This window comes from Marmota monax, unplaced genomic scaffold, assembly GCF_021218885.2.
Source record: "Marmota monax isolate L192 unplaced genomic scaffold, Marmota_monax_Labrador192_F-V1.1 WCK01_AAM20220418_F8-fsc00125, whole genome shotgun sequence".
NCBI lineage: Eukaryota > Metazoa > Chordata > Mammalia > Rodentia > Sciuridae > Marmota > Marmota monax.
Window position 1 is genome coordinate 8,311,870 of NW_026695235.1, and position 8,227 is coordinate 8,320,096.

General features: G+C 56.8%; 1 long non-coding RNA gene across 5 annotated transcripts; it reads right to left on the reverse strand.

Moving 5' to 3' along the window:
- Nucleotides 1-214: 214 nt before the first annotated feature.
- LOC124089216 (uncharacterized) lies at nt 215-4,777 on the reverse strand. 5 transcript variants are annotated; one of them, XR_009226220.1, is made up of 4 exons: nt 3,590-4,777; nt 1,734-3,041; nt 768-1,439; nt 215-319 (listed from the first exon to the last, which is right to left on the reverse strand). It is a non-coding gene; the product is annotated as an uncharacterized LOC124089216 (long non-coding RNA). The 5 variants fall into 5 exon arrangements; XR_006850663.2 differs by having other exon boundaries at nt 1,734-2,773; nt 2,873-4,777; XR_009226221.1 differs by having other exon boundaries at nt 1,734-1,821; nt 1,946-4,777.
- Nucleotides 4,778-8,227: the final 3,450 nt, after the last annotated feature.

Sequence of the window (8,227 nt, forward strand, 5' to 3'; positions counted from 1 at the left end):
TTCAGGTGTGACAGGCACCCTGAGGTCGCCAAGGGATGGGGGTTGGGGGTAGGTGGGACAGGGCAGATGCAGAGATACCCAGTTTGTCGTGGTCTGGGACCAGGGTGAACCCCTTGTTGGAGGGGGTGGGGGTTAAGCTGAGGAGGACTCCTGCTGAGGTGCCCCAGCCTCAACCCTCATCAGGACCCTTGAACAGGATGTCGGGCCATCAGTCCCGCCTGAGAGTCACGAGATCCTCCAGAGCATCTGGGAGCCTGGCAGCTCGGGTCGCTGCTGGCTGGGCTTCCTGGAACCCTGGGCAGGTCCTTGTGTCCTCAGCCTGGGAATGAGAGAGATGAGCAGAGACAGCGGGACTCTCCAGGCCCCGGGGGGACAACCTTCAGAAGCCACCGACACCAGCCGACCCTGCCTCATGGTGACTTCTCAGAAGCACCAGATGATGGAGGAGACACTCAGCGCGGTCAGACAGGAAGGGGCTGAGGTCAGATAATGGCTCCCCAGGCACAAGTTCATGAAGCCAAGGCCAGCAGACCAAGGGGGCAGATTTCTTGGAAGAAGCGCGGTTCCACGAGGTGGGAGAGGTCTAGACAGATGGACAGCGTTTCCTAAGTGTGGAAGACACCTCCACTCTCCCACCTGGTGCCCCGGCTCCTCCTCCCTCCCCGAGGCACAACGACACCATGGCACCCTCCCCCTGCCACGGGCACCCCCACACCCACTCATCCCCCCATTTCAGGGAACTGTGCAGCCCTTCAGCAAAGTCACACCTGGGGAAGAAAAGAATCCACAGTCCCCACCGCAGTGCGCTGTCCCCGGGGACCTCTCACCTCCTCTGTACTGGAAGTGTTCTGTTTTTAACCTATACTAAATTTAGGAGCTGGCCAGCCAACAGAATAACAGGAAAACTCGCCCCGGAGCCCGGGAACAGCTGCCCCCCCATCCTGCTCGGCTTCCTCCTGCGTCAGCCAGAGCCCTCAGCCTGACCTGGCCCTGCAGCTCCTGCCCCTCCCAGCAGCCCACGCCAGCCCCCCCACCCCAGCGCCGCTCGCCCAGGGGTTGGGGCTCACAGGGAGACCGCAAGCAGAAGAGGATTCGAAATCCAAATCCAGCCCCTGAACCCCTCCTACATGCTCTTCTTCACTGCAGTCTGGACGGTTAAAATGATCTGTCTTACCATCTGGGTGCTCACAGGTTTGGGGACAGAAGTGAAATCAATCTGCATTACACCAGAATGTTGGTTTTAACTCATGGGTCAAATGGGCCTTAATAACTTTTTTTACATTTAGATTTCTATGGTGATAGACTCACCATATTGATACGCATCCTGGAGATCTGCTCCTTTGTAAGTAGCCTATTGCTGGTTTGGGAAAACGAATCAGTAGACTCTATTTTTCTCTTGCACTTTTCAGAAGTGTTTTGTCTCATTATTCCTGTTCTAACTGAAGAATAGTATGGCATTTGGAGAGTAAGAACACGTAAACACACACGTGCACACACACACACACACACACAAAGAACTATCTGTTCTAGGATCATGATTCTTAGGTTTTATTCCATGGGTTGTATATTTTCAGGAAAAACGTGTCCTACTTTTGTTTCACTTCAGAGACAATATAAAATCATTCTACTTTCATAAATTCACAGTCGGTAGCTTGTAGAATAAGACTCGGTGTTCTAGAAATGGGAAAGAACCCGTGATCCCTGTCCCCCTTTAAGGTTGATGTAAGACTTACCAAATTGGAAGGGGAAACCATCCTTAGGATCTAATCTACGATCTGTGCTTCTCCAGGGCTGTCACCTGGCCTGCAGCATCAGCGTCACCTGAGGATGTGTCGGAAATGCACGCTCTGGGGCTTTACCCAGGACTTCCGAGTCAGGAACTCTGAAGTCACAGGGAACAAGCCCCCGGGGGGATGGCCACAGCCACACTCAGTCTGCTCTTCACCTGTCACCTGTTTCTTTTTGGAATGGGTCCTTTTGACCAGTCAGATAACATGCCTCCTGCTGCCGCTGTTTGACATGGTAGCTGTCATTCACAAGGCTGTGTCATTCACCCAGGACTTACTAGGTGCAAGGCACTCTGCAGAGCCATTGAATCCTCCCAGTCACCTCTGGATTTGTTTGTAACAAACAAAAGCTTACTATGACATAACTGAAGCCCAGAGAGGTGAAGCAACTGTCCCACAGTCACACAGCTGATGGGGACAGAGTTGGAGATGGAGCTCACACTGTCTGGGCCCCATGCCCACCAGTGCCAACTCTGCAGAGACGCTCTTTGGAAGAGGACTGTCACCTGAATGGCAAGGGACTTCGGGGCAATCAAGGCCAATCTCTTCATCCCTGGGGGTGGGGAGCAGAACCAGGACCATCTCCAAGGCGCATGGCAGGCTGCTTTACACTGTGAAAACTCCCACGTCCTGGGGACAAGGGAGGGACAGGGCTCAGGTCAAGAACCAGAGGCCCCACCAAGGGAGAGTGGAGCTCCAGGCTGCTGCTAGTGGAGAGGCCCGGTGCCTTCCTGGAGGCCTAGCTGCAGCAGGCAGGACCTGGGCTACGATCCGCCTGCCCCGAGGAGGGTGGCACCATGTCCCCTGCACCCCAGGAGCCAGGGGGATTCCCTCAGGCCTCGAGTCCGGCTCTCCCAGGAAAGCCCATCTTCCCAGGGCTGGGCTGGGGCTCAGCGGTAGAGTGCTTGCCTGGCCTGCGTGAGGCTCTGGGTTCGATTCTCAGCACCGCATACAAATAAATGGATAAAGTAAAGGTCCGTCAGCATCTAAGAGGGGAAAAAAGAAGAACGCCTTCCCTCTTCTGCTCTTCTCCTTGCCCTGCTGACTGAGGACGGCCGCCGGCCCACCTGCTCCGGTCTCTGCACCTCTGCTGCTTCTTTCTTGCGGGGACACTCAAGCTCACGGGTCACCTCCAGCTCTGCACCAGGCCACGTTGGAGCTCTGGCCCCTCCTGTGGCCCCGCCTACTTTCCTGGGTGAGATGTACCTCTGCATGAATGGCCGCCACCTTGGCCTCCCAAATGATGATTTGCCTCTGTGGGACCACAGCACAGCTGTCATCAGGGAGGGTCGCCTCGGGCCCCAGGATGGGTCATGGCCAAAACAAGCCACACCGTGCACTCTCCCTACACTAGCTACAAGGCCACCAGCCGCCAGCCCTGGCCCCAGGAGCTGGCCAGCTCTCTGACATACCTACAGGACCGTCACGCAACCCTGAATTCAGGGACACTGCGCTCATGACCTCAGTGACCCCATCCTGGGCAAGCCACCGGCCTGGGTTGGAACAATGGCATCATAACAAGGGGTCTGTGAACCCAAACGGCCGACAGATGTCTTCCAAACACGGAGTGAGCTCCGTTAACCGTTTTCCAGTGCCACGTGGGTGCAGCTAGGGTCGGCAGGACCCAAAGCCTGGGCTTCATGACGCCTTGTTCATTTATCTATCTGTTTGGGTACTGGGGGTTGAACCTGGGAACACTCTACCACTAAGAGACATCCCCAGCCCTTTTGATATTTTTCTTTGAGACGGGGTCTCACTAAGTTACTGAGGCTGGTCTTGAACTTGAGATCCTCCTTCCTCACCTCCCAAGTCCCTGGGATTGCAGGTGAATATGGCAATGTCCTCTACAATGTCCTTTTGACTCTAGTTATTTTCTCAAACAACAAACACCAAAGTCCCCCGTGGATCTTCAAGACGTGTTGACGTTACAGAGGACCCTCGTTTCCCACAGCACCTGGAGCCCCTGGAGCTGGGTGGTGAAGGTGCGAGGACCCAGGTCACCATCACACGGCTGATGGGGACAGAGTTAGAGCTGGAGTCACACTGTCTGGGCTCACACTGGAGCTCACACTGTTGGGGCTCCGTTGCAGGCAGCAGGGGCTAGAAAAGCGGGTGGTAAACAGCAAAGTCTTGTGTCCCCCAAAAGGAAGGAGCCTGGGGAAGGGCGTGGAGGTAGGAACAGATCCGACTTGACTCATCCTGCCTCCCCACCTGACCCTGGAGTTCAGGGGTGCTTGCTGGGGGCTGCGGGCTCTCGGGAGCCAAGCCTCTCTGAACACAGCCACACCTCTGTCTCCATCCCCAGGGGCCTGGCCTGCTCCCCACTAGAAGGGACCAGGAGGCAGGCCCTGAAAGCACAGCCCCGGGGTGTCCTGGCCCTGGGCTCAGAGCACTGGCTACGTTCTGTCCCTCCGTGTCCAGCCCAGGCCCCACCGAGAAAACAGATGAGCTCTGTGGAGCTTCCACTGTGTTTTGGGGTGGGAGGTGAGACTTGGAAAGGAAGCTGAATCACCGAAGATGCCAACAGCTTTCTATCTGCACACTGACCGCGTGCTGAGAGGCTCAAGTCACTCTTGTTGCCAGGAAACGTTTTAATTGCATGTGTGAAATCCCACTGTACCCATTGCTGCCTTCCCAAAGGAGAAAAGGTTGCCGAGAGGCCATCCCCCAGGCCCCAAGAAGAATATCCTCTACCATATTCAGACCCAGAGCCAGCCGTCCAGGGTCCTGAGAAGCTCTGCTCAGAGGGGACCCACTCCGAATAGGCTCTTGTTTGCCTTTGTCCTACCTTGGGGAGCTGGACCCTGGCCTCTGTGCAGCTAGGACCCTGCGGCCAGGGACCTCGTCCTGAACTCCAGGGTAGGTGGACCTGCAGCCAATGGCCTCCTTGCTCGGCTCTCGCCCTTGTCGCCAGACCCTTGTCCTATTGGGCTCCCTGCTCCCCATCCTTCCCAGGACGGTTCTAGGGGCTGCAGAGGATGACGTGTGCAGCCCCCGCCCACTGCCCGTCCCCCGCCGGCCCCCCACACACACCCCCCACAGCCCTCTTGCCTGGTGTCCTGGACGCCCAAGGCCTCTTCATCTCTCGGCTGCAGTAGCTGGGGTTTCAGACCCTTCCCACTCTGGGCCTCACACACTCTGCTTTGTTCCCACCAGTCAGTCACTCCATGTCCTGGGGTGACACTGGGGGGTGCTGAAGGGGACAGAGGCACGGTGACCCCATGCAGCACATGGTCTGGTCTGCCGGGGAGAAGACAGCAGCCCACTCGTGGCCCTTCCGAGCTCCGGAGGAAACGCCTGCCGTCCCCGGGAGGGTGGGTGCTGGGTGCTGGGCGAGGGGGGCCCCGTGTGCAGTCGTGGGGGACAGCGACAGGTCCTCTGTGGAAGGAGAAGCGGAATGTTCTGATCAGAATGCCACATGTTCCCTCTCTGCTTTGGAAGCCACAGGAGGGTGTGTGGGAAGGAGTGGAGCTCACACAGCTGGAGGCCCCAGGTGAGGACGGCCTGGGCCTGGGGCCGCCGAGGAGGCCCAACCAAGCACTCGAGAGCACTGGGCAGTGTGGGAGAGGAAGGGGAGCTCTGGACGGAGCTCTCCAGAGAAGCAGAGTGGACAGAGTCCCCCCAGGAATCGCTCATGTGATTGTGGCGGCTGAGAGGGCCACATCTGTCATGGGCACACTGAGCTGGGACAGCCGGTGGGTCAGCTCAGGGTGGAGGCCCCAGGACAGAGGTGGGAACCCTCTCCAGCTGTCGGGCACCCCCGAGTCTGGTTTGCCAGCTCCATTTCAGACAGACAACCCAATTTTCTTTAGAAAAAGACGCGCAGCGTGGCCAATCGACCCAGGCTCCCGGCCATGCCCCGCAGAGCTGATTCCTCCTCCTGAGCGGCGTCCTCTGCCACGTTCCCATTGGCGGTCACCTGGGCTGAAGGCCGTGGGGCACCTGGGCGTCTGGGATTCCCGTTCTGCCAGGGCCTGGAGTTAGGCTGTGAGGCAGCCCCTCGCAGCTCACAGCTCACACACACGTGCTCACGGGGATGTGCTCACACGTGAGCCTACACAGTCACACACACCTGTGCACACACAAACCCGCACACACCCTCACTCGTCCACCTACTCACCCGCGTCTCATGCCCATGCACACGACCCACGCCCTCCCCTGCCATCCTCCCCAGCCACTCTTCAACTCTGAAGTCTTCCCTTCAGAGTGACAGGCCCCCTGGTGCTCAGGGAGGGAGGGGGGGGGTGCAGGCCAACTTCAGGAGACCCTGGAGGACAGTCAGGGCAGCTGCTCGTCACCTGCCTGGGGGTCCACAGCTGGTGGATGGGGGGGGCAGGGTGGACAAGAGGAGGCCATGTCCACAGACGGGGGCTGGGGCCCCGCACACATGGCAGCCATCCGGACGGGTCGTCAACAGCACCCTGAGCACCCCGTGGACCCTGCTTGGAGAGCAGAGGTGTCTGGTCCACTAGATCACAGACATGTTTTCCAAGAAAACAGAAACTTCCAGCAGAGTCAGAAATACCCACGGACCTCCGCTTCTTGGACCCCAGTGGACAAGACGTGCCAGCCTGGGAATAACCGCAGAGCAGCCAGCGATCCGCACGCGGAGGAGAAGCAGGGCTCTGCCCACTCTGTGGTTTTTGCTTTCTGGAAAGTTCACATCCTCAAGCTCAAGTCCCTCCTTCATATTAGTAAGTGAAGTTTTCTTAGAAACACGGAGGGTTTCTGGGCTGGTGAAGTCCCGTGGACATTACTAAGTATATTCTTCCCTCCAGGGTAAAATTTTCCATCTCCTCCAAGTGGGGATTGACTCACCAGGACCGTTCCTCAGCTCACGCAGCACTCTGAGGCCCCCACTCGCTGTCCAGCTGCAGCGTCCATGGGCAGATTCAGGCAGAATCTGGCCACTTCATTTCCTCCAGCATCCGGAACCAGCTACTTCCTGCCGTGGGCCTCTGTCTCTCTGGGTTTACGAGGTTCCTCTTGGAGAGCTAACTTGTTGCCTAAACTCATGGGTACTCTCTAACCTGGGTTCTCTAGAGCTTGTTCAGTGGGAAAAAAAATCCTGTTAAGTAAGAGGTATTTTGGCTGGTGGTGCATTCAGACCTGAGATAACCAGGGTTCCTTGGGACCTAGATCTCCTTGCATAAAGCAGCAGAGCAGCTGATCAGATAAGAGACAAGCAAGTTCAAATGCCGGGTCCCCTGGTGGTACAGGGCTCCAATCATTCACCTCCACCGTGGTTTGGAGCAACATCCAACACTCTAACACCTGTGGCCGACACGGCTCTACCAAACGCTTCCCCATTTCCAGTGAGGACTTCTTTTTCCTGTGAACATATCTAGAAAGACTTGGACTGGTCATAATGGACAATGGCCAGGGCAGCCCCTCTCCCAGGAGCTATGGAGAGAAACCAGCATTCTGTGGGCTGAGGGTTCCTGGGGAGGGAAGCAGGGGAAGAGTGTGCATTAGCGTGGTTATGAACACGGGAAGACCCTGTAACCCTGGGTGACACCAAAACAGAGATGCCACGAGCTAAAGGGACCAGCTTGGCTGCCCTGGAACGGGCCCTGCCCCAACCCAACTCTGGAGTAGCTCTGAGTTCTCCAGGCTGCAGGCCTCAGATGCGCCCCCCTACTCCTCCTGCCCCCCACCCAACCCCAGGCAAAGCCCATCTGTGGGCATTTCATCCAACATGAAGTGAAGTGTACTGAGCTTAAAAATACGGCCCTTCACAGAGGGGAATGGGTAAAAAGAAATGTGGCCAGGGACACGGCCAGAGACACGGCCAGAGGCCTAGTGCAGAGGCTGGCGACCCTTCCCACAAGGGCCAAGCGGAGGTATGTTTGGCCTGCAGACTGCTTGGTCTTCCCTGCAGCACTCAGGTCTGCTGTTGTAGTACCCAAAACCAGCCACAGGGGACGTGACAAAACAGGCACGCACGTGTGTGTGTGTGTGTGTGTGTGCGCGCGTTCCAGTGAAGCTGTGCATGATGCTGAAATTTAATTCTCACCCAGTTTTCATGTCACAAAATATCGCTCTTCTTTTGATTTTTCCCCCCAACCATTTTGTTTAAACACATAAAAACCATTATTAGCTTGTGGGCTGCACACATCAAGGGGCGACTGGATTTGGCCAGTGGGCTGGAGTTGGGGGCCTGGTCTAGTGCAGCTCTATCATAGCAACACCTTTTCCACTCGTGCCTGCTGAAATGCATGCCCTGTGCGACGTGCCTGCACTGAAACATAGTCCAAAAACAACAAGGTGAAATGGAAAAGTCTACAGTGACATTCTAGAACATTCTTGCTGAACTCCTCCATGGATTGTCAGTTAAGTCCTGGGAAAGCATGCTCCCACTTTTAATGAGTCCACTGTTTCAGAGATAAAGGAACTTGGGTGCCGCAGTCTGGCTGGCCACGAAAAACCCAGCCGCCACA